The sequence below is a fragment of the Ambystoma mexicanum genome, chromosome 1q (assembly GCF_040938575.1).
Source record: "Ambystoma mexicanum isolate Mex_15411 chromosome 1q, UKY_AmexF1_1, whole genome shotgun sequence".
Taxonomy (NCBI): domain Eukaryota; kingdom Metazoa; phylum Chordata; class Amphibia; order Caudata; family Ambystomatidae; genus Ambystoma; species Ambystoma mexicanum.
This window is the reverse complement of record NC_090922.1, coordinates 500,191,769-500,219,144: the sequence shown is the minus strand read 5'-3', so window position 1 is coordinate 500,219,144 and position 27,376 is coordinate 500,191,769. Positions and strand designations below refer to the sequence as shown.

The 27,376-nt window shown below is 45.8% G+C and overlaps 1 protein-coding gene across 2 annotated transcripts in view; it reads right to left on the bottom strand.

The window, feature by feature from the left end:
* LOC138529609 (chemerin-like receptor 1) overlaps window positions 1-21,542 on the bottom strand; it is an 87,495-nt gene extending 65,953 nt beyond the window's left edge. Inside the window, exon 1 of one of the 2 annotated variants that reach the window (XM_069640845.1) lies at window positions 21,137-21,542. The gene's annotated coding sequence lies outside the window, so the exon portion shown is untranslated. The remainder of the gene's footprint in view (window positions 1-21,136) is intronic. The other variant, XM_069640846.1, reaches the window with a different exon arrangement.
* Between the last annotated feature and the right edge of the window lie 5,834 nt (window positions 21,543-27,376).

Here is a 27,376-nt window from a genome sequence, read left to right as displayed (position 1 = left end):
TAAATATTCTGTATGTATATATGTAGTTGTAATGAATTGTATGTATTTATAATGATAACTCTTTTGTGTAAGGTTGCTTTGCAACTAAAAGCATAATATAACATAAAAAAATAAAAAAATAAGAGTTTCATTAGCCAAGACAATGAAAAAAAGACGTTGTAGTTAATAAGACGTTGTAGTTAACAAAGTTAATAGCAGCAAGCACGAGCAGTAGAGGAAACGTGAAGAGAGAAAGAGTGAGAAGGAGCAGAAATGACAGCTAGCTTACCAGCAGAGGTTGAGAACGCAAGTAAAATAGACAGAGCAAGGAGAGGGACAGTGAAAAGAAGGAGCACGGAGGGAGAGAAACACAGGCTTGGTAAAGTAAAGATGCAGAGAGGGAGCACGCATCCAAGTCTTCAATGCTGGCAGGTAGTAAGAAATAGAAGAGTCGAGTTGGGCAGAAAAGGAGGATATAGAATCGTGAGTGTAAAGATGACAACCCTGGACAAAGGAATAGATCAAAGAAGCAGAGTATGGTATAGAGAGTACATTAGAGATGCCCAGGACAGATCCCTAGGAGCACCAAAGTGTCAAGGAAAAGTAGAGGAAGGAACACTAGCCCAAAACACAGAATAGGAACAGTCCAAGACATAGAAAGAAGCCAGGCCAGATCAGTGCAAGAGGTTCTGCGAGAAGAAAGAGGATAGAGTGATCCATTGCACCAAGCACCGCAGAGAGGACCAATTGGATTAGAATCAGAGATAGCTTGGCACTATTGAGAAGAAGTAAAGCATGCAGATTGGGCTTTTGTGTAGGTATGCGAGTGGCACTTGCCAGGCAGTGCCGTGGTGGTATTAACTGGTCATTGACATTGATGGTAGCAGCTGCACAATTGGGGCATCTAATAGCAGTGCCATGCACATCACAAATACTTGTTTTTAACTTAAATCGTGAGGCTGAAGGCAGACTGGTTTAGACATTTTTATTACACCAGTAGTGTGCTTAAAGCTGCAATTAAGTCATTTCACAAGACAGCTTTGAAAAACAAAACACTGGCAGGTACTTCAAGTGCAACATTTGATGGTGAGGCTTTAATAAAGCAAGCTCAAAGAGTTCCCATGAGGGGGTGTTTTTGGATTGGGAGGGGCAGGAACTGAGTGGGAATGGCCATAGGGATTAGCATGACCATTAATAGGTTAGCAAAAAAAACAAACAACATCTTTGTGTCACTCTTCATATGCAATATCCCCCTAGCTGTGCTCTCATGCAACAGTTTCGGTTTATAAAAGGCACAAACGCCTCTAATAGCCCAAAATAAAAATGAGTAATGTGTAGGATGGCAATTTCAGTCAAAGGAGAGGGATAAAAACCAGATTCAAGTGGGGGGAGAAGGGAGTTAGAGTCAAGGTAGACAGAGAGTTTTTTGATTTTGATCAAATAATACAATGATGTAGGTAATTTCATCGTTGAAAGGGTGGTCTGCTAACCACCCTCCCACACACAGTAAACTCCATGCCAAAAGCATAGTGTACATCTGTGCCCTGCTACCTCTGTTTCCTGAGCTGCAGCCCCCTCTCTACAGTGCCACAGAGCAGGTTAAGAGGTCACTGATGCTCTGTTTGACAACTGCTGTGGACATCAAATGTCACTGCAGTACAGAGGTTGCATTTAAGTCTACATCTCCGTTCCAAATTCGATACAATTATGATTAACTGCCCACGTGGTTTCAGGATAATCTGAAAATATGTTGTATGGTGCTGGGCAGGTGTGGTTCATATAATCATTAAAGCTGTCTATTTGTAGCATGCCAGTGTCATCCCAGTCAGCTCAGAAATCTATGGGAGGCTATGTGGATTTCAGGTGCCTGTATATCTGCATTCCAGTGCATAAGATAAACGGCAGGATGCGTGCCTCTATTGACTTTCTGGGAAGGAAGGTAACGCCCACCCCCATGCCCGGCCTGGGATCTCCCAGCTTGAGATGCCCCGCAAGCCTGGCTTCAAAGAGCCAAGCCCGTAACAAAAACCTTCCTCAAACTAGAGTGCTGCACACCAGAGACGATTTGAAGCTACAGGCTGGGGAAGGGATGGAGGTACAACAACCAGGGAACACAGGTGGGTACGAAGAAGGGTTGCTCCATCTTAAGTGTCTGAGGGATTTTCTCTCCGTCCTGTCCCATGGAGCAAGGTATTTGGTATGACATCAGAAGGCAGGGGCACTTGTGACAAGGACAAGGATTGAAGCACTTAAAGCCGGCTTGCTTTCCTTATAATCATGTGTGGCATTTTGCCTATAAAATACGCGGTTTCCCACTGCTTCTTTGATTCACTTTTTGACCATCCAGGACTTAAGGAAGAATTCATTTGGAGTTCCTTTGGGAGAGTTGATCTTTTCAAAGCCCTCATTGTTTGAAGTGAAGGTGTCCTCGAGGGCAGAGACAAGCTCTGTCCCCATTTCCAAGGCACATTGGGGTGACTTGGGGTGACTTTGCTGAGGACCATGGCCTGCCACTCTTCTTGCAAACCTTCCTAGGCTGTGGGGGTAGACACTGAAAGAAGTCACCTTGCCCTAGTGTGCCTGCAGTGGGTCTCAACTGACCATCAGGATCACAGCTACAGACCTAGACTCGAACCACTTGCACATCGCGTCACTTGTTGACCCGAAGCAGCATTTACCAAGGTCTCAAACTAACTCACCCTTCGAGCCGACCCTGGTGAGCCATTCAAACTGCATTGCCCGAATGCCCCATTGAAACCGCACTGAAAACCCACTTTGAACTGACTTGCTTCCAGCTTGCCAATTCAACCAGTATGACTCACCGCACACGGACCTGGTTCAACCCACATCTACAGCACCTCAAAGGCTGGTTTATCTTTAACACTGTCAATCTGCCTAATATTGGAATCAGATCATTTCAACTGATCTTGTTGCCCTGGTCCACCTGTTGGGGGGGCAGCGACCGGCTAAGGGCCACAAGGCAAAGGGCAGCTCTGGAAGAAGCAGCACCATGTTTGCCCCTGTTCACCTGGGACGCCTACCAAAGTCAACCAGCAGCAACTGATAAGGTAAGTGTGGTCTGGGTGGGGAGTAGAGCAATTACTGTACTCCAGTAAAACCCCACCACTCTTATTACCTAATAGAACATAGATCATTTGTGTTTGTCACCCATATCGCCAATTTAGCCCAACTGTGTCGGTCAGCCACACTTAGACGGATTGTTGGTGGTAGGTAATTCACTTAGATGGATTGTTGGGAGTGGGAGGTGTACCACACCGGGATGCATTATTGGGGGTAGGAAATGTACCAAATTTCAATGGATTGTTGGCGGTGGGAGGTCGACCGCACTTCGATGGATTGTTGGGGGTAGGAAATATACTGCACTTAAATGGATTGCTGAGGGTGCTAGGTGTACCACACTTACATGGATTGTTGGGGGTGGGAAATGTATTGCTAATAATTAACCATACTAAAAACAGTATAGTGAAGTTCATACATACATGCATATATGGAGGGGGATACAGTGAGGCAGGGAGCCAGGTACAAAGTACAAGCAAGTGCAGGGGAAGGTTCCAGTATCTAGTGCAAGGGTGCATATCGGTTAATAATAAGGGTCGTTGGAGCGTAGCCAGTTGAGAGGGTTATATATAGGGCGTTGCAATAATCCAATTTTGACATTATTAAGGCATTGGCTACGATGATGTAGGAAGCTTGTGTTAGAAAGGGTCTACAAGCCCTAATAGGTTTGCAGGTGTAGGCGGTGGATGATGCCAGGGAGTTAACCTGTTTTCTTAAGGTTAGGGTGGAGTTAAGGTAAAAAACCTAACGTTTTCACTTCTTTAGCTACTGTGATTGCGTTGCCATCAATGTTGAAAGCAGAGTAGTTGGAGTTAAGTTTTTTCGGTTGGCAGCAGACCCAAGAATCAGGATCTCTGTTTTGTCGTCATTTAGGCAGAGGCCATGGGTTGCCATCCATGCCTGAATGAGGAGGTATATTTAATTTACCAAGGCCTTATTGGAGACAAAGTTGCCCGAAAGGCGAATGAGGATCTGGGTGTTGTCTGCATAATTCATGTAGGTGACACCCAGTCTGTCCAATTTGTCAAATAGGTGCTTGGTAAATATGTTATACATAGTTGGCGAGACGCAGGAGCCTTGTAGAACACCGCATGTTGTCTGGACCGGGTCCGCCGATGCCGATGTGGAGAAAACTCTCATTGTTCTATTGTCTAAAAATGACTGGACCGAGGCTATAACTTCACTTGAGAATTGGGCAGCCGAAGCCAGGTGTTTACACAAAACTGCATGGTCCACCAAGTCAAAGGCTGCCGTCAGGTCATGGAGGAGCAACATGGCGGTATTTCCTTTGTCGTTAAGCTTGTCAATTTGTGTCTTAAGCCAGTGGCACCCTCCAATAACACCAGAGGTATGCACGCTTTGCACATTTCAATGGAAATCAACGAACAAAATGTGGGCAGATACATTTGTATACATATTCTCTCTTTTGAACTATAATATTCCGGAGAAGGTGAGGGAGGCCAAAAAAGTTCAGGTGGAACGGTCAATTGAGAACTGTACAACTGGGTTTTCAATATTTGCAACAATAATGTGTGAGAGGCATCCCAAACTGAATCAGAAATGAATGACATACTTGCACCTGATATTATCAATGTACAGAGAGTGCACCTTTGGGGCATGGCTAAATTATGATGAGAGATTCAGATCTTCCAAAGCAGGGAATAGGCGTTGTACTTGGGGACGCAAGTGATGGTCCTATGGGCCAGCTGCACCATAATTCGATAACAGGGCGGGAGATCCCTGGGAAATGCAACCCAAGAGGGTTGGACACCAAGACGGGAGCAGCACTTTCGGAACACTCCCCAGCAAGGGGAAGACAAGAAAGGGAAATGGACCTGCTGGGCATTTAACACAAAGGGCACTCATCACGAGTTGGGCAGTATCCTATTAGCGTTACCACCAACCCCCCAGCGCTATTAGCGCCGGATCACGGGTTTGGCAGAATGGTAAGTCCCCATTCCCCATTGGGCCCATTGAATAATTCCCCACTCCCCATTGGGCCCAATGGGGAATTTTCAGCGCTACTACCGCCGGCAGTATTAGCACGGCGGTAATAGCACCAATAATCAGCAAAATCATGGCGGATTTGCCCCCAGGTCAGAGCTGGGGGCAAATCTGCCAAGCCCGTGATTTGTCAGTCCCTTAAATGCGGCAGTAATAGCATTTCTGCCGCATTTTAGGGTTACCACCAAACTCGTGATGAGGCAGAAAGACATGCACCAGAACAGCGTGCTGGTTCAAACACACATGCTCTGGTTTCCGGTTGCCAGGGCACCTAGAACACGGGTGCAAAAAACGGGGGAAGGAAAAGGAATACAAAAAGAGTGAATGAGGCGAGAGGGTACCGGCACCCTCTGCCCACCCCTATCAGGTTGGACATCCTGCGTATGTAGCCCAACAGCTACCCCAAAAAAGAAGAGGTGCAGCTAGTAGTGCAGGGTTTTTTCAGAAGGCTTCCGCATCCCAGTGGCATCCTGGTGCGACCTGCAGTGCCAAGAAACCAGCCATCAGCGGCTAGCTATGACAGCATTTTGAGGCAAAAAAAATCACAAAGGAAATAGAGTTAGGGAGGGTGGAGGGGCCATTTGCGTGCCCACCATTCCCTTTGTTTGTCTGTCCCCTGTGGGAATCGTACCCAAAATAGAGGAAGGGAAATTCAGGATGATCCACAATTTATCCTTTCCAATGGGAACCTCAGTAAATGATGCAATCAGCGAGGAAGTATGCTCGTTGAGGTAGACGTCGTTCGATGATGCTCTAGGACAGCTTCGGGATTTAGGTAGAGGGGCCCTGCTGGCGAAGGCCAATACTGAATCTGCGTTTAGGTTACTGCCGGTGCACCCTGCGGACTACAGACTGCTGGGGTTCCAAACAGGGTAGTGGTTTTATTATGACAAGTGCATGCCAATGGGGTGTTCGATTTCATGCAGCTACTTAGAGGCATTTAGCTCATTTTTGGAGTGGGCCACAAAGAAGGGGCAGAAGGGGGCAAGTGTGGTCCACTATTTGGACGATTTCCTGCTCTTGGGCACGCCACGGTCAAAACAGTCCACAAAGGATTTGGAGACTTTTGAGAGAATTACAGAGGAGTTGGGGGTACTTTTGGCAAAGGAAAGACGGAGGGCCCAGTGTCCATCCTTACTTTTTTGGGCATTGAGATTGCTGCAGGACATGGGACATGCCGCCTCCTTGACAAGAAGGTGGCAGAATTTAGGGAATCCGTATACACATGCCTACGGGCTAAGAAAGTAACCTTGGCTCAACTTCCGCGTTTGGTGGTACAGCTCAATTTTGCTTCAAGGATTATACCAATGGGGTGTCCTTTCTCCTGCACAATTGAGGGGGCTGTGTCGAGGCTCACAGAAAAGCACTGTCACACTAGACTGACCACTTCAGTGAAGGAAGACCTCAGGGTGTGGGACAGTTTCTTGGCAGCTTCAATGGGATACAAGTATGACCACCAAAGGCACAACCCAACCAAAAGATCAGGCTAAACACAGATGCAGCTGGGAGTGTCGGGTTCGGGGTTATCTGGGGGAACAAATGGTGCGAGAAAGAGTGGCCAAGTGGGATGACTAGAAACATCACCTTTTTAGAGCTATTCCAGATCATTGTGGCATTAACAATTGGGGGGGACGGAATGGCGGGCAATCATGTGATATTTTGGTCGGATAGCATGTCTGTGGTTATGGTGTCAAACGGGAAATCATATCATGCCTCCTATACTGTATGAATATATGTATATTGGCCTACGCCAAGTCGCTTTGCAAAGAAATCTAAGTTGCAAGGTCCTGACCTTAAATCTGTGCTAGCCGCCATTTTAAGGTTCGTCCGCCATTTTGATCCTCACTCTAAAGTCACCCTGTATTCTAAAATGGTGGACAGTGTCGTTCCGAATGTAACATGGCCGTCTTGACCTCTGTGTATAAGCTAATATGTAACTTGCCTGCAGGCCAAATGTTAGGGTCATGAACTGAGACCTTGTCCTTTGTTGACCTGTGTATAGAGGATTACCTGCGCCAACGAAGCTAATCCGCGAGCACATGTTAAACATATTATAATCAAATACTGAAATGTGAACACTTGTTTAACTACATTGTATAAAGAGATGTGCGAAGGCTCAATGAGGAATCCAAAGACACACTGTTGCTATTGTAACTCATTGACAAATGTATTAAGGATAAACCCTAAATGTATAGATGCATAAATTAAGATGCAAACTTGGCACAAACCCTAGATCCGTGATGTATTAACTTGTAGGTGGGCTGGACATCATGTTTTGGACTGTATAAAAAGGTGCGACTATTCTAATGTACAGCCCCACTTACTGAGCACACCGAACAGGGCTGGAGTTCGCTGTGTTGTACTGAGGGCCTGATAGCTATCTGTTGCTTTGTCCTTTGAAACTGTTCAGTTATAGAATAAAGATCTCTGTATCTTTCTTTGTAACCCGCATTTGGTGTATTTCCTTTTGGGGTACTCAGCCTCGATATCTTCTTTTTGCTTTCACAATGGCTCTTAACAATCAGAGGGCATCATGTCCTATGGTTCTCAGACTTTTGAAACATCTGGTGCTGGTCTGCTTAAGGAAGGGAGTGTGTTTCCAGGCAAAGCACGTCCCCCATGTTCTGAATAACTCTGCTGATGTATTGTCTCCTTTTAAGATGCAGGAATTTCGACGATGGTTGCCACAGGCAGAAGTAGAGATGACTACATTCCCCAACAGATGCTGGAGTTTTGATGCCCGGGGCTAACGCCACTGATCGCAGGATCTCTGTCCTGGAAGACTAGGGCAGCATATGAGAAAGCCTTCCGGGAGTATGGGGACTTCTGCAGGGACAACGGGTGGTAGGAATGGTTTCACAGGGATGCAGTAATTGCTTCTTTGGGGCGCTTGTATGAAACAGGGGCTTTGGCTGGATCAGCTAAGGGAGAAGAGCCCACTATTAGATTTATGGCAGGGTTGCATGGGGTGGCAAGCCCGACATACGACTTTGCAGTAAAAAAAGGCTTTGGCAGGTTGGAGAAGACTGGGGGGCAGACACACTGACTCAGGACGCCCCCTTGACCCACAAAAACTAGAGAGAATAGTGATGGCACTGGGGGGGGGTCTACTGGAACCAATATGAGGGCACTGTATTTAGGGCCGCTTTGTCATAACTTTTTTTGGGGCCTTTAGATTGGGGGAGTTGGTGGTTGCGGCCAAGATGGACACATCGGGTGGATTGACCTTGTCGGACATCAGCTTGGAGGGGAATCTGGGGGTACAGTGGGTGTACATCAGGAAGTTGAAAACGGACCAAGAAGGTGAAGCGGCGGTGGTGCAAATAGCTGGGAATGGAAACAGGTTGTTCTGCCCGGTTGCAGCACTGAGGGATTTGATCCCTCTTCAGGGGATAATAGGGGATCCTTGTTTGAACACCAGGACGGTTCTTACACCTCCAAATTTCAATTCAGGTCGCTTTTTCAGAAATGCATCTGCATGGCGAGTCTGGAGGGACTGGGTTTTGCTCCCCATTAATTCTGCATTGGGGCAGCCACTACCGCTGCACAGCATGGCCTGGGCGAGGAGGACATCATGAGGCTGCGGAGATGGAAATCTGGGGCTTACAAGGGCTATATCAGTCAGCATCTGGTCTGCTGAAAGGCTGGGGATCCTGGAGCTCGGGGATGGGGACAAAGGGTAGGGGGGCCACGAGAACTCAGCAACTCTATTGACAAAGGCAGCGGTGTATGTTTGTAATGCTTAACATGGCATTTGTTCTTCTGTTACCTATAGAGGATGGCACTGGAGCTCGTAGTGTGGATAATCGGGCACTTGTTCATAAGATGAATGGAGAAGAGAATGAGAGAGGGGAACCCGCTCAGGGGGAACGGGCAAGCGAAGTTGGCATTGCACTGCATAGGTAGGGGTGCCTGACAATGGGACAGGTGCGCAGCCTCGTGACGGAATGCAAGACAATACAATGCTTGCCCGAACCAGATTTGGTGATCCTCCATGTGGGGGGAAATGACTTGGTGCCAATGGGCCAAAAGGAGCCGAGACTGGCTTTGGTGTCTTTATTTGGATGGCTGGGGAACTTCTGCCCGAAGGCAGAGATTGCATGGTCACAGATCATTCCGAGGACAAGATGGAAGGTTGCAGGGTTGGCTAGGCTGAACACCGAACTGGCACGTTTGGCAGGGGTCAGATACGGGTGGTAGCCAACGGTTTGGTCCAGGGAACGGACAGTATGCACCATGATGGTGTGCATTTATCGAAACACGAAACTGACTTATTGTTTGAGAACTCTCTGGCCGTGATGAAAATGGCACAGGCATGGGGGAGTACCCCGGACCGGGTAGTTGAAGGTCCTGTGGCAGGTGGGGTGCCATGTGGTCAGTGAGTTGCCCTCCCAGGGGGACCCTGAGGCCGGTTAGGTGCAGTGGTGAGGGCACAGTCTGCTTCCAATGCGATGGCTTCGGTCCGGCAAAGGGCGATCCGATGGGAGGGTGGACGAGAAAAAGGGCAGTGGGTCCAGGAGGCGAAGCGGTCGGCCAAGAGAAGGGGGCCTCCTGGGATCACCCCTCAACACAGGGTATGGCGGGGAGGACCGCGACTGCGTAGGGGGACCTTACTACTGTACAAACACCAGGGTGCTGAGATAACAGTTCCACCGGGAACTGCCTGTCACAGGAAAGAAGTATTGTAAAAAGTGCATTATGATTTATGCTTTGAAATAGTGCAGTTTATAGGGTTGTGTTTATGTCAGTAATGCATTGATTGAATTGTGCTGGAAACATTCAACAAATAAACATGGCCGGATATTTCCAACAAACGAAGGCGTGATTTCTTTCTCTCCGGTCTGGCCGGCAATGCCTCCCTGATAAGCCCATGAGAGCGGGTCCCCTCCCCCAGTCAAGGGGCCGCAGGGTGGGCGGGATGGGAGGCACCGACTACGCGGGAGAGGGGGAGCGGCTGCAGGTGCGGCCGCTGGGAGTTGCCCGGGGGCGGGGCACGCTCTAGGCAGAATCAATTGGGCGAGCCACAGGGGTGCCAGCAAATGGCACCACATGGTGCGTGGGGGTGGCGAAGGGAGTGAGGGCAGCAGCTCCTCTACCTCGTCTTCTGGGACCCTGCCGGGCGCTGCCTCGTGGATCTCACTTTGGAGAAAAGCACCTGACGCACTTACCTCCCTCCACCGACCAGACAGGACTCCTCTGACTCTCTGCTACCATGTTTCCATTCCACCAACACATTTTGGTAGGAGAGGAGGGGGTGCAGGTGGGGGACCATGTGGTCAGTGAGTTGGGGGGCCACTAATTTAGGAACATGATGGTAGACCATTGTGTCCCTATTATCATTCAGTCTGCCCAATTGTAAGGATGTCTATTTTTCAAATAATGTGAACATACTTCTAGGGACTTCATTTTTTCATTTAAGTCAGAGTGAGTTTACATTATTTGCCCAGGATCACACACTTTGGCTAAACAGCGAATCAGGGATTTTAGCCAGCTCTGCAATTTCAGCACTTGACCACATATGTTCCAATCCTTACTTGGCACACATATTTAAGTTTGGGATATCAAGGTGTATAATTATACTGTCTTATAGATTTTACTTGCAAAATATACAAATCGTATAGTAAAGAAACATAACATATAAATCCATATAGAACCATGTTAAGCTGCAAAAATATCATCCTGAATGGAAGACTAAGCCCCAGAATGCAAAATTCTGCAAGTCTGAAAAGTCTCCTAATTAACACCAGTGAATATCTTTAGCGGTTTAAGTCACACAATCACATACATTGTGTACCAAACTCAGGTAGGTATGGAGATTATTTGCTTCCAACGTCCAGCTCATTGTATTCATGATAACTATTTGACTATCGACATGAAAACAAACATTTTCCTTTGTTTGCATGTCAAGCTAGTAGACATTGATATAAACGCATCTTCAACATGGAGCTTTGTTTAGTTACTGCCTCTAGCTGTCACAGATTTGAGAGCTCACTGGGGCTCTTTCGGTTGGCAAGGTCCCCTCACGCATATGAAAGGCTCTGCTGCTGAAAACAAAAGAAGTGTGTTAGAATGGTCATTAAGGTGCTGGCTGCAGAGCCTCGAATGCAGTGTGTACCTTCGAAATGGGTAGTGCGTGATTATCTGAGCAGAGCGGATTCCATGTGGGTTTAGCAGGGAGGCATTGCCGACCAGACGGGAGCGAAAGAAACCACACCTTAGTTTGTTGGAAATATCCGGCCATGTTTAATCTTTGAATGTTACCAACACAATTCAATCAATGCATTACTGACATAAACACGACCCTATACATTGCACATTTTCAAAGCGTTAATCATAATACTTCTTTCCTTTGACAGGCAGTTCCCGGTGGAACTGTTAAATCTGCCCACTGGTGTTTGTAAAACGGCAAGGTCCCCCCTACACCATCGCGGACCTCCCCGCCCTACTCTGTATGAGGGGTGATCCCAGGAGGCACCCTTCTCTTGTCTGACAGCTTCCGCCTCCTTGTCCCACCCCCTCCCTTTTCTTGTCCACCCTCCCATCGGATCACCCTTTGCCGGGCCAAAGCCATCCCAGTGGAAGGCAGAACGTGCCCTCACAATTGCACCTAACCGGCCTCAGGGTGCCCCTGTTACCTAGAACTGCATTATTGTTGCACTGACCCTTCCTTGGTCCCATATCACTTGATTTGACAGGCTGATATACAGTCTTGCCAGCAGGTCAGTGCACCAGAGTTTCGAGCATAGTGGACTAACTGGAGCAGAACCAACATTCATTTACTCCCCTTTTGCTGCCAGTCACTGAAGTTGCTTGGACCATCCAGAGTACTTTCCCACAGGAGAGTGATGGAAACTCTTTGCTATGCCCTGTTATGCTATGTTATTGCATCCTGAGAGTGTGCCTTGGTTATTTGCCCATCCATTGACTGCCCAGGATCATCTACACCCATTACTTGCCCCTCTCTGCCCAAAACACATCGTTCTGGAATCTCTTTGAGCTAGTTCTACCAAGCAGTAACATCAATCTTTTCCCTGCTAGTGTTATTTCTATGTTGTAGGCTGAGAGTTAATGGCTTCATTGCAGCTGTACATGGCTGCTGATCTAATAAAAATGTCTTAACCAAGTCTACCTTCAGCCACTTGATTTATAGCTGTCACTTGCTATATCTTGCTTAAGTATGATATCCTGTTTAAACCAACATCCACACAGTCAGCAGTTCTGGCATGCGTACAGCTATTTGATAGACATATTTCAAGCATCGCTACCATATGCCTAGGTACTCACACTATTTTCCAGCTGTTTCCATTTTATGACCAGGTAGTACCATTATGGCAGTGCTTAGCAAATGTCCATCCCATGCCCAAACAAAGGCCAAACTGGTTGTCTTTACCTCTGCTTGTATTCACTGGAGGTCACTGCAGACAGAGGATTATTGGCAACTACAAAGTATATTGAGCTAACAGTATGGGTATGGGCTTGTCTAAAGTAGTGGATTTCTGTGTTGCCAATACTTTTATTTATGCATAAAAAGATTTATTAAGAGAAAAGGATAGTCATAATTTAAAATGCACACTAAACATCACCTGTCGTAGTTGGATTAACTGAATGTAATATTCATGTAGGAAAATTACATTTTTACCAACAGACGCTGTTTAGAGATCTGCAGAGTTCTAATGTAATGGCAATCACAGTACGTTCATTGTGTTTATAATTGTGTGTTTTAGCATAAACAATGATTAAGAGACAACACTTATAAACACGCTGTAATGCGATATGTGTGTCAAACTGCATCTTGTTTAATTTGCATGCACTGCTGGGTCAAAGTTTTCTATTTGTTAATATATTGTTTTAAAATTTCGGTCAGGGACGAATCTAGTCCCATTACGATATTATTCCAGACAAAGTCTAGTCTTACGAGAATGCAACAAGAGGCAAGGCAGATGGTTAACAATAGGCGAAGCCCTGTCCAGCCCTGGCTGGACCCTCGCTTCTACTCTCCGCCCCCTCCGATGCCCCACACTGCCATCCCGCCCCCTCCTTTTTCGATGCAGCCAGAATGCCACTAGTTCCCTTTCTCCACTTCCACCACTGGACTCATATTAGGCATTAAGTAATCAGCCAGTCCAGGCTTTCAGGTTCATTTCATGTTGCATTGTGGTACTTGTGGTCCTGCATTTCTAATGTAGTTTCAAAACTGACAATTAAAGGATTAACGGAAAGAAAGCAAGTATGTCTCTCTCTAAGACTGTACTTTTCTTTAAGAAAAGGAATCTTGTGGCAATATGGTGGAATTCTGCATATTCCAGAGTAAGGGCTAAGGTGAATTGGGAAAGAAACGAACCATTTACCCCATTACACAAAAACAAAATGGATAAACACGTCATAATCTCAAATATGTATACCCACACATCGTATACAGAATAACATTTTAAAATACATTAGCCTTGCTAATAGATGAGGCCGATCGCATAACACGATTACACATATATTAATTATAATACAAAAGCAATCACGTCATAACTGTCATGTTTCAACCTCTAAAACTATCGTCTTACATCTGTTCTCCTTTTTAAAATTAAATATGTACTTTTTCCAACAATACCGAGAAGTTATAAGTAGCTGCATTTAAAATAGATATTTCTCCGGAAGAAAAAAACATAGCTCAGAATTGATCAGTTAGACTTTTTTCAATGATCTGAATATTATTACTATAGGCTTTTCGATATATCAATGGAGGACAAACGATGTCGACAAGTTTCCACTTCAATATGGCAACATCTACAAGTTCTTTCACGCTCCCAATCTAGCATTCGTAGGCAGCGGATCACAGCATCGGAAGCAATCGTCTGATCTTTGCATTCCTACTCACAGCAATATATTTAAATAGCGATTTATAAGCATCTGGTAATATTATCCCCATATATAATGTCGCCGGGAAAAGCTTGTGGCGACATTATATATGTGACCATGCATATGGGGTCACGGGGAATGGGTGTTGCGGGGGGTGTTCCCCACTCCCCTGGAAAAAAAAGGTTTTGCGGGTTGCAGGAGTGTCTCCCGCATGTTCAATGTGATAATGTCTCTGAAAACAACGGCATTTGTTTTGTGACTTTTTTTGCCAGATGGCATTTCTGCAGGGGCGTTATCACATAGAACCGATTTATAGGAAGGCCTTGCTGAACATAATAACTAAAAGATGATTTTTCATTTCATTTATGAATATTATTACTACGATCCCACATAGCAGCTTCATTATTCAACTCTTTAAGCAGAATTGTCAAATGTATTGGAAAATATGTCACTACATCTATTTCAATAAAACACTGCTTTATATCCTTCAGCCAATCTTCATAAATGTTCATACCCTTATCTGGGTAAAGAATGTCTTTAAAATTGGAAAGCTGCTGGCAAGAATCCTTCTTCGCCTCTAACATTTTCAGGTACCATATGCTGCAAGCTATCTTCCAATTCGTGGATAATGACATCAGTCCTAATTCCAAGCAAATGGCTCCCTGCCGCGTAGACTTATAGATAGCCAAGGCGGTACGCCAATGGCTCCCTGCCGCGTAGACTTATAGATAGCCAAGGCGGTACGCCAATGGCTCCCTGCCGCGTAGACTTATAGATAGCCATGGCGCTACGCCATCATTTGCCCTGCAAAATATTTAGCCAGCACACTTATTTTCCTTGCATGATGTCAATAGCATATAACACACTAGGAATAATACTCATTTTATAAATATTCGGAAGACCTTCACTGGGGAAGCCACATCCTTCAGAAACAAAAGCTTTGAAGCTCTGAATGTATGTATTTATTTTAGAGCTTATGTCTTTCAACAAGAAATCAGTTCTCATGGAATCACATATTGGAATCCCCAAATAAATATACCTATGTACAATTCCAAAGGAATGTGCCCGACTCTCCAAACAAAATTCAGATTTTTCTTTGTCGGAAACAGGAAGAGACAGTGTTTCCAGAAACACGGCCGAGTATGGGTACCACACATCAATCGCCTTGTTCTACCAGCAGGTCTCTCAGTGCTGGGTGAGCCCTGAGTGCCTATGGGGCTTAAGTCTGGGCTAACCAGACCTGGGCCTTTGGTGGTGAAAAAGAAAAAGGGGAGGGGTGGAGAAACATGATGGGGAGCAATTGGAGAAGCATGGGAGTACTGTGGTTGAGTATAAGGAGATTTGGAAGATGGAGTAACACTCATTGGCAATACCAACAGTTTGGGATTTTTTGTAGGCATAGACATTTGCCGGGAACTGCAGTAATGATACTAACTTGCCATTAATACTATAAGCTGCAAAATTGTGCAAGTGTCTGGGCATGTAATTGCATTGCCTGACAAATGCCTGCCTAATACTTATACACACATCAAAACTGTTGGTTTAGCCAATGCTTGTTTTGTCAGGGTTTCTGTGAAGGGCACGCATACTGCTTATGAATCCAGTGGCTGATGGCACACTTGGTTTAACATTTTATTACACCAGCAGTGCATTTACAGCTCCAATTATGCCTTTGAACAATGGTATGAACTTTGAGCACAACTGGTGATGTTACTGCTTGATGGAGATGGCTCAAGGAGATCCCACAAGGATGTGTTTTGGGCGTTCAGGGTCTGGAAGTGGGTGGGAATGCCCATATCAATTTTCCTGGTTATGGGCAGTCAATGCGCGGGCAAATAACCAAACAAAACCTACAAGCTTTGGGTTTTCCCCATAGCCCTTCTATCTGTACTCCAATGTACTTGTTTCAGCTTAGCCGACAAATAGTCAACACTAAACATGCAAGTTCTCTTGGATATCATGGATGGCTGTGATTTGCCTGTGCAACAACCATGTGCAACTCATTAGCCCTGTACCGCATTTCCTTGCCCCAGTCCTTGCTGATTTGTGAAGAATGGACGAGGTAGAGCAGGACTAGTGCCCAGTAGTGGTACTGTCAGCCTAAAGTGTTTCCGAAATTAATTTGCTCCGCCCCATGCTTGAAAATACTCATGACCACTATTGTCTCCAAGAGTCCTGCTTTTTCTTATGAATGATTGAGCTGAGGCACAGGCACGCACAGTTCATTCTGCCTTTCCTTTCGCCCTCAATTGTGAAATGGCATTATAAGTGCAGGTAGACACGTTCTCTAACACAGTATGGTGTGAGCGTGAAAGCCAGGACTACTAGATTGTATAGCTATCCTATTCAATAATAATCCTTTTTCGTGCTTACGTAGTGTTTTAATTGTACTCTGATTTCCATGAAGCAAAAGCCAATACGCGTCTCGAGGAATCGAGGCTATTGCGTATAAGGTGTGCCGAATGTAGATTTCTTCTCTTTTTGTTTCTATACATGGTTAAGTCTCTGTTTTGTCTGTGAACCCTCTTGGGGGCTGTAGCTGCGTCATATGTCCTCGCGCAGTATGTAAGCTAGGTAGTCGTTCTGTCTACTGGCTACTGTCATTTTGCGAGTTTATAAGGCCGTGTTCGGCTGCGGCATCTAGTGTGGTTAGGGCTGGCTGATCATTTCCTACCTCTCCGGGAAACCAGATATTTCTGAATAGGGCCCTTTTGTCTGCACAACACAGGAGTAATTGTTTCACACAAGCACCTTGTGAACAAAGTGTGCAAGCAGACATGCCTTATTTGCACACTGTTTTCATTTCAACACATAAGATGCATCACAGACAAGCAGGTTTACGTGGTGCATGCGTTTGCTGTTCAATACATAGAAAGAGGGGATTTGGAATGTCAGTGGCCACTTGCCAGTGAGTTGTGACTGGACAGAGAAGGGGGCCATCAGCATTCATTTCATTACACACGTGCCTGCCTCAGCCCAATAATAAAAGATAAGACTTAAAAGAAACAGACTTCCCTGGGGCAGCCTGTGAAGCCCTGCTATAACTTCACCATTACATTATTTCTGAGCTCTTAATTAGTGCCAGTCTGCAGCAAGCATGAAAAAACACAATCCTTTATCAGGATTTTGGATGATGATTGCTGTTAAGTAATATAGGCAGTGCTTTAAGTGGGCCGGGCCCAGCCGGGTTTGAGTCCCAGCAGTCTGTCATGGCCCCCGGTACCACCACAGCACATTAACCCACCATGGCCGTAGCTGCAATGGGAGAGGAGATGAACCTGCTGCCATGATCAAGTCAGGCAGCTGTGACTGACAGAAGTGCCTGCCAGCCACAAGGTACGCACTCACATTTACAAATGCTTATATTTATATATTTGTGTGTGTAATTTACTATGGTTTGTGCACTTTTCAAGCCATCTTTTATAAAGCAGAACATTGTTGAAAGCCAAACGGGGGTGAGGAGGGGAGATGATGAGTGCAAGCGAGTCATGAATATTTGCCCATTCACTTGGGAGTACTGTGGAACATCCTTTATCCCAACCCAGGGGCAGAATTTCATGGTATGCATGTCAGAAAGCTCTACAAAAGGAACTGTTCACCGTATCCTTTATCCAAGGTCTTTCCTACGCCCAGTTAAGAGGGATTCCAGCTACTTGCAATCTGTCCTACTCTGTTGGTGTTTAAGAAGCGACCGCAGTGTGACCTGTGGCACACTGGGGCTCTTACAAACCCCAAATAAATTGAAAGTAGCAGGGGCCCTAATTTTCAATCTGGTGTCTATATATAAGACGCCAATAAACATCATGCGTCTGCTCAGGGGTTCCAGGCACTCATTCAGTGCGCTGTTTAGATTTTATTTTAAGAGCTGCAATGTGTTTTGCGATATGCACTTAGCTATGTAGGCCAAACCATTTTTACATATTTGTCCTTAGGCCACACCTATCCAGTCTTAGACCATGCCCATCATGCAAGTCACGCCCCCAATTAGCCCCCCCTCAATGTTTTACCCCACTTAAAGCGCTGAATCTAGGCATCTCCCGTGGAGACCAGATGCAGGGAGGACCACTCTCCCCTATGGATACAAAAAGGATGAAAACCTCTCTCTTTTGGGCAGGGTTCACATCGCTGTGTTTGGCTGCATTGTGTTTGTGTCGATTACGTTGCCTGTGCCAAGAAGCCAGCAATGGCACCAAGCTCGGACTTGCCTATAGGGCAATAGGGCAATGCCCAAACCAAAAACACAAAATGCTGGTGTGGACCTTTGGTCAAAGTGGGCCAATTTTTGGGCCAATGTGAATCAGTTTGATGAATTACTTCACTATGCTACTAGAGGTTTTGACAAGTGTTGAATAAATATTCTTTAAAATGCACAATTTTCATCACATTTTATCAAAAAACTTCCCCTTGGGTACTACTTTGTCACAAAAGGAATTAATTGCCATTTGCAACTGTGGGACACATTTTCACTGGTGCCCGAGACAATTGCATGCCCCAATCCGACCCTGAATGGCCAGTGCGTGTTGTATGAAAGCAATTTTAAAATAAAATAACACCATTGTTACATGGGGGGCCTGCTATGGACATCCAGCAGGACGCAGGGTGCTACTCTCCTCAGCACCTTGGAGGCCCAGTGCCTCTGGGGATTGCCGGGGGACACCCAGTCTTTAGTGGGGCCAGGCGGGCTATACCCATGACCATACGGCCCCCTTGCCACCTTGCTGACACAAGGGTTCCACGGCATCATGGCCTGCAGGACCATGCTCACACGGTGTGGGCCTGCAGGCCTAAATGAGAGGCAGACTCAGTCGTTCCTCTTTGGGAGCCTGCAGCCATTCTGGTGCACCTGCCTGCAGGGGCTCCTTTTATTATCTTATGACCCGTGTTAAAAGGGCAATACACATGGGAGGGACACATTCCCTTAAAGGGGCAACACACTTGAGAGGGTCACACACCACAACCATAACCTACAAAACACCGCCAAAAACAGCGCCCTGCCAATTCACAGGAGAGGCCAACTATATCGCACAGATGCTGGCTTTCGGCGATCATATCATTATTTCTCTTACGCGCGGCAGGAATCTTGTGGTAGACATGTTGGGCGCCTGAGTCAACCATACCCGTGTCTGCCAGGCGGGCTGAAAGCGGATTTAACACATCATCCTTTCAGGCTTATTATCAAGCAACCTGCCCATCCGGTTTCTCACACGCCAAGCAGCTTCACTTACACTGGAAGTGCAGGCATGGGCGTAATTTTAGGCGGGGCGGGGGGGGGGGCAGGGGTGTTTGTCCCCCCCCAACTTTCATGGCACACCATTTTGTCCCCATTCATTTGACTGGGGCAGCTTTTCTTCAGATGTTATGTTCCCCCCAACTTTTTCAGCAAAGCTACTCCACTGAGCAGGTTCAATCGGGAGTCGCTTCTTTGAAAAGGCTCAGGCCTGCGCCTGCTCTGGGGAGCACGAGGGTCGGCGTGGCGCGTGGCTGTGGCCTTTCAGAGCTCAGTTTGTCAATCTCGGTTTTACTTAGAGACGAAACTGGCAAGTGATTGACCTCGACCCTTCCTTTCCCTCAATGAAGAGAGCCTGCCCTGCCACTGCCCCAGCTCTGCCAGCCTTCTAAAAGTCAGTATGACATTGGGCTGATTGTGCTCCAACGCAACCAGTTTTCTAGCGGAAGTTTAGACAGCGCTGCAGAGGGGGCACCCCGAAACTAAAAAAGCGGGGGCCAGTAACCTGTGGGGCAAGGAGGACAGGAAGGGAGAGGGGCAGAACACAGGCTGACAGGTCAGCAGCCGGTGACTCAGGGGAAGCACAACACCTCTCCCTCTCCCCTCCCACAGACACACGTTACCAGGCAGGATGAGGGACGAAACAGGCTGCTACAGCACAATAGAAGGTGCCATGCACCAAAATCAGGGAAGCAGGAAACACCCAGGTAGGGAACAAAGATCACCACAAGGTGCGTAATGTCGTTGGCGCGGCAAAGGCCCCACACAAACAGCATAGCCTAGGGCCATTCACCGCCAATATAAGAAGCTGCCCAAGCAGCAGACCAGTACAATCTATTTGGTACTCTGCACGGAACACCAAACAAGTAGTTTCCATACGCACAATAATTTTTCTTTCCCAGGAACTCTCCCACCCAAGAAAAGGGGGAAAGAAAGAAGAGAAGAGATACAGGGCAACGAAGGGGGCCCACGTCATCGCGGGAAGAGAAAGGCGGCACGGGCCAGGGGGCACGTGCCCAAAAGTGTACATTATGTATTATTATGATGATTATGATCATTGTGTATTACTACCTGATGTGCAATAAAAACCACGGCCTTTTATTGCCAGCACTTACACAATGCTTCTGTGTTCTCTGGGGGGAAAGATGGGGGACAACCACTAACCTCTTGGATCCACAGGTTATGAACTGTTACCGATTCTGCCAGCCTTTCTGGCACTTCAAAGACCCCCACACCGACCCCGCGCCCCCCCCCCCAACCTTCTGACATGTAACTGACCCTGTCCAAGCCCTTCTAGTCTTTCAAACGCAATGTGGGCAATCTACACAGGGTTCAGTAAGGGCCGTCTACACCTTTAGTTCTGTGCCCCCTTCAGCAAAATATCACCAAATCATACCCACAACATAACTGAATGGTTACTTCAATTCTCCTTCGCCCCGCAGTTCCCTCATAGCACGGCTTGTCCTGAAAACCATTAACGGGGAGATCCGTTCCCTTACCTGCGTTGCCTTTCTTCCCTGTTCTATGTGCATTTCTGCTCCCTTGTGCTGCGTCCCCCATCTCTCATTCCTTCTCAGTGGTCGCAGGGGACGGAAAAACAGCAACAGGCGCACGAGATATCCCAACCCACGGCAATAGGCATCCCTAATTCGAGAGGTCCGGGCCACGTGACCGACAGGTAAGCAAGCCGCCTAACAGCCTCGATGTGGGCATTCAACGGGGTGTCCCGAGTGACGTAACTGCGAGTACGCAGGGCAGCTAGGGGTATATGGAAGACAATATTCAATATTGTATCGTGAAATATTCTGAACTCACGCCAGGGACGTATAGGATGAACTTCTAACGTTTCAGCAATACAGGCTCTACTCACAACCAAACGTGTCCTTGGAGTATTACCAATCCAAATCCATACCCAACCCTCCCGCCCCCCCCCCTCATTGCGCCATACATGGTGTGCTCCATACATCAGAAATGATACATTTGCAGTGTATGTTTTACCTGTGTAGGTAGGTTCGTGGTCCGGGTAGAGGTAGGTAGGCCACAAGCTCTGACGGACGGCGGTGGACCCCGGCTCCGGTCCCAGAGCAGGCGCAGGTCTCTGGCACTGGAGCCACCTCTCGTCTTACTCCAATCCCTGAACTGAGGGATTTCCGCGCCGCAGTAGCTAGTTCTTCAAGAGGACTTGGGTGCCCTCCAGAGAAAAATTCGAACGAATGAGGAGGCGGAAAAAAGGGAAGTATTAAACAAAAAAAAAAAAAATGATTTCTTCAGTCGGAAATGCTGAAAAGCCCTTTTGTTCCACAGTCTACGGTGGCGAGCTTCCAATTGTGGTAAACACACAAGGCACCACTGATCTGATAGGTGTCCAGCCCGCCCCCGAAATGTTAGGCTATGCTAACTCGAGCTGGCTGGCCTACAGAGCTGTGGCGGCCGGATGGAGCAGGACACAGACGTTAAAGGGTGCCTGCTCGCGCTGTTAAAAAAGTCCCTGCAATTTCAAACACAGCGCGTTTCACTGTTAGCACGTGCAGGCTGCATTCATATGCTTACATGTTTAGACCATTGAAATCGTAATGTGAGGTTAGTGCTTGCATGCCAGGGGAGTGCTTGGAAGGGTGTGGGTGGGGGCGGTGGGGTGGCGTGGGGGGGTTTATGAGGAAACCACTCATTCTCCCAGCAGTCCTTGAGTGGGTGCTTTCAGACTTTCGGGAGAGAGTTCACTGCTTGTAACATTAAAGCTGCACTAGAATAATCTCAATAGAATATGGGAAGATGTTAGGTGCCCCCCAGGCATATGTTTGCCCCTCCCCCACCGTCTCTGAAGTTAGCGCCTCTCCCAACATTTGAAGGGTTAGGCATCCCGCATTGTAGGTTTCGCAGGACGCGCAAACAGCAAACCAGCATGCCAGTAGACACACAGGCAGCAGGCACAAAAGACTCCCACAGCATACCTGAGGTGGACCGGTTTTTAGAGAAAATAGGAGATTGTGCGACAGGCTGGCACCGCTGAAAGGCCGGAGGGGCTGGGGTCCTGGTAGTCGGGTGCATCCCTTCCTACATTTTTTTTATATTAAAAGGATGCAGGCAATTCTGTCAGACCCGCTTTCATAAATGCTCCATGACAAAGTTATAGTTTGGCCTGGAGCATTTGGAGTCATTTGCCCTGTGCTCTTTCGGGATGAGCACTCTGCCATGTGCAGATGGCACCACGATGTGCAGAGGGAAGATGATACCAAAATAGGTAAGACCTTCAGGAAGAAGTAGAAAGATGTTGTTTATTTAACCATGTGCTCTTTGCTTTGCATTGAAAGAAGATTATAGCATGTGCAGGAAAATCATTATTTACTTATTCTTGGGCGTCATTTAAAAAAAAAAACATTTTGCAGTGGCTTGGCTTGGAGCACTCTCCCTCACGCAGAAGTGTGTGCTTTGAGTATTCAGAACCATAGGGTCTGAAGCATTTCTTAATTGCTGGTTTATGCTTCGGCAAATAGCACATAGACTGCATGCTTTAATTGCCACCGCAAGTCGTTTTATGTGTTTTCTATTCATGCCATGCTTTTGTTTTCTGATTTTTCTGTAGCCACCTATGGGTGGGTAGGGGTACAGCAGGGATGTAGTACTACTGTGAGTGATTATAGTGTGCCTTGACATATGCGAAGATGTCTATTGAAATGCTATGGTGAGAAATGCATGTAGGTTGAGCGTACACCATTCCAGGTGTTTAGAGGTTGAACCACTGATAGAGAATGGTGATATTGTGTTGGTGATCCAGCTATGAGGAGATGGGTTGTTTTCCATTGTGGAGTGAGGGAGCCCACCACAACAAGTGGGGGTGTTTGGTATATGTTGTATTCATGATTTGTCAAATGACTGAGTACATAATGGATCGTCTAAGTTATGCAGTCCTCCAATAGGTACATCATTTTGATATATATATACACATTAAAGACATTCCCTGAGCTATTGATAAAAATCCAGGTTTGGCCATAAACTATGTCTTGGTGGGAGCTAATGAATTCAAGTGGACAACATTAATTGATGAGTGATGTGCTCTAGTTATAAACAGTTCTATGATTTGAAAGGTATTCTAAGCATCCCTTGACAGGCATGTTTAGAGGATTGACAGGTTAAAACACGGTTGCTCTTCTTACTTAGCTATGACAATCTCCCAGAGTTAAATTCTGAACAGATGTTTTGTTTCCTAACCAATTGAAAAAGCACAATTTAAATAGTTAAACTACATTTCAACTTACAAAAACGGCATGCTTATTTTCAGAGAGCTGGGTGAATGCAATATGAATGGGCCATTAGATTAACTGTGTTCAGGAGATAAAACAAACGGAATCAAATAAAAAATGCCTTTGAGAGATTTGTTGAGGCAAGTTTTCAGGCTCGCCTAAGCAACATTGCCTAATTTATTTATTTATTTCTACACATGCCCTGTCAAAACATGTCAGGAGCACTTTCATATGCCCATCTCTAATTTTGCAGGCTGAGTACGGCTTAGTATCAACAGGTCCAGTACTACTTACTCAGATACCACATGCCGGAACACCCACAGGTGATTTCAAGTGGGCGACAAACACAAATACCACCTGGTGAGTCTAGGGAAAGGGCATCCCTGAGAGCGAGGGGACCCTGGGTGACATGCACTTGACCTTTGATTCTGAGTGACCCTATAGAGGTCTGAAGAAAGAAACTGATTTCTGAAAGGAGGTTGATGCCTGGCATTCTGTGGCTTTAAGTGACAGTAATCAAGACACTTGCCATGGGAAAAGGAACCTGCTTCCAGCGTGTGCTTCACACCTGAGAACAGGAGGAAGAGCACATAATCCCTGCGTGCAGTTTCTGCGAGACACACGCTTGTATGACTTTTTTTGGGTTAAAGTAGCAGACATTCAGGGAGGCGTGAGATAACATTCAGCTTCCACCACTTGAACTGCATGTATGAGACATTTGTGATCAGGTGACACTAGGGAAGAGGAGAAAACAATCCCTGAGAGCAGCTTCTGGGAGACTGTGATTTTAGTGGGAGAAAGTAGCAGAGATTCACCATGGTGGTAGATATCATTTGGTGTCCGTCTCTTGAAGTGAGTGAACAAGACACATGCCATCAGTTAACACTTGGGGAGGAGGAGCAGAGAAGCCATTGGGCCAGTTTGCAAGAGACTCAAGTTGATGAGATTTCTGTGTTAGAAATGAGCCGAGATTCAGGGAAACAGAAGATACTGTTGAGTGTCTCCACTATTGAAATGATTGACCACGACATGTGCCATTTGATGACACATAGGATGAGAAGAAGAAGAAGCAGGGAATCCATGAAGGCATCTTATCTGAGATGCCCACTTGTATGATTTATGTGTGAGAAAATAGCAGATAGTCCGGCTGGTGGGGGTTACCATTTGGTGACTGGAGAACCCAAATGGTCCAGAGGCAGGGGGAAACATGCTGTTCATGATCTTTTCACATCTGCAACATCACTTTCTGTGTGCAGGGGGAATGCCAGAATTACATGTGGTTAGTTTAAGGTATCATGCAACTCGTGTTCCACAACCCTTATGACAAGTGACTCTGGAATACGTATTTATGAACAAATATATACCCACGGATTACAACACGACAATGACCATACACCAAGAACGAAAGAGGAAGTTGCTCTTCCATTTACAACCACATACCCAGGGGAAGCAGTGGCAGTGGTACTGATCTTACCTACTGAAGATCAGGGAAGAATAAGACACAGTGTGGTGAACAGCTGGCAGAGATTTAAAATTGCAGGTCTCTATCTTTACAGTAATCAATATTTGCATACATAAGTTGTGGCAACAATGTCATGTTGTGATTTAAAGTTAATGGTGACTTTACAATCACATGGACATAAGTGACATTCCCTTTTGGTTTTGGTTTGTGTTTGTGTTCTCTCATGTCTGAGAACCTGACTTCGGGTTCCTGTTTTTTCCAAACTGAGTCCACGTCCTGATGAGGCCCTATTGATAAGTGTAGCAAATCTGAGGGTAAAAGCGATTTGTGTCTAAGGCCGAAACACGTGTCGACGATGACCACAAGACTGCATTACAAGTTTTGTTTTTCCTTGTTTTATCCTTAAAAATCAAGAACCACCATGAGTGGAGTGACCACTTGACATATCAGATGAATCTCCGATCACCATAGATGATCAGAGTACTGACAATATTAAGGTCGCATTAGATAATTGATGGATAAAGTCACCCACTACTAACCCCCAGTCACATTGATGAGTATTTTGTAGAGTGTGTTATTTGTCCTTTTTAGGAGTGTGAGGTTATTTTTGATATGATCCATTTGATTAAAAGAGTGTATATTTTTTCATACAATTTTCTCACTTTTTGTGTTTGTTGCCTAAATAAGTAAGTCAGCTCAAGGTGCCTTTTTGTTTACACACTTCGATGTTAAGTGTAAAAGGAGGGTAACCAGTTTCCTTTTCATTTTTACATGTTTAGTTTTCTTCCCATGTTAAAACTGGTCCCTGATAACAAATGGTTTTGGGAAGTACCCATTATTTGATATACAGAATTTAAAATCACATGCATGAAGCTACTGCAACCACCTATCTATGTACCAGCAAACATTATTTACATAAATAGGTTGTGCTAAAATGTCATTTTAAGTAATTATATATATATATGAATATATACCTAATGCTTAGGTATGTTTCCATAATCAGCTGATGCGATGTATCAGTGTTAGGCTGCCCTCTGCCGTCCAGATGCCAAAGTGCACCCACTTCAACAACAGCTATCATTTCAGCAAACAGAATAATCATGGTTCTATGCGGTCCCCTTCACCTTCCACTATCATGAACATTCGGAAGCTACTTCTTTGCGCCCCCACATCTCTTCACATAGGGCACAGAGGTTCCAGTGTTAATGATCAGTTAATTAGACAAATGCCTCTTACAAGCTAAAACTGAAAGTAGGTGCTGTAATTATGCTACTACGCAATCTTATGCCATCACAGGGACTCTGCAATGGAACAAGGTTGACAATTACGCATCTCCAAAGACACAACATACAGGCCTGTGTAATCGATGGAACTTAGATACTGTTCTTATATCGCGCATACCTCTCATTCCATCTGATACATTTAGCCTTTTCAATGATCATTAATAAGTCACAGGGACCTACGCCCCCTTCCTGGAAGCGATCAGTGGTAATTCTGATATTTCAGAAGGAGGACAGAAGGGACCCTACAAACTACTGAGCGATATTGACCTTCAAATTATGCTAGAACAGCGTATGTTACGCTGGGAACAGCTAGTTAGATTTAAAAATCCCATGCATAAAGGAACTGCAATGACCTATGTTTGCCAGTATCACTAACCTAATTACTGGCTAGATAGGGTGTGGCCATAGCTTCCTGAATGCATGCGATTTAAAGTGACCACAAAGCAAAATGTGAAGGCCGAAGTTGACTATTCAAATGGAGGCAAAGTATGCAGTTTAAATTTTAGCTGAGTGGTTTATTTTAAGATAAAGCCAAATGATGCGTCATGCCATAGAGCAAAAGTCTACATCTTAAAACAAAGGCAGAGTCTGAGCTTTAGAGTATCCCCATGCTGCACAGTTAAACATGTTTGCAAATTGTGCATTTAATCACGACAATAAAACACATGAATTGTAAAAGGCTAATCTTTTTTTTCAATCTGGGTAGGCCTGTTCAAGATTCCACTTTCATGACTCCAGATGGGAGGGGGTTGATAGGGAGGAGGCATATTTTCTAAGGGTCCCAGATCAGAAAAAGTGCGTAAAAAGAGGTGCTACACATTTACACCTTTTTCCAATCCGGGTTCTTTTCTATATTTGTTGAAAAGTAGTAGGGGCACGCAATGGATTAGACGTGTCGGTCATGCTTCCCTACTTTACTTTAGAACACCACAGTGCTCATTTTCAAAGTCCCCACAAATTAAACAGAAGGGGCCCATTACATTTGCACCTTGATGTACACAGGTCCCCTCCACGTAATTATCAGCAGTTGCGTGGTGAAGTGAAAAAGTGTAGTGAAAAAAGGTGGCATACGTGCTTGTAAACCACCCTTTTGCATGCCAAGTAAAAAATGAGTAAAGGCCGCCTGCCATGTGTGCATTGCAGGTATCGTTTACATGGGTTCCTATGGATTCCGGCTGCTTTTTGCTGGTGTAAAAAGCAGACAGAGATTCCATAGGAATCCACAGCATTTGCTCCAGCATGAATATGCACA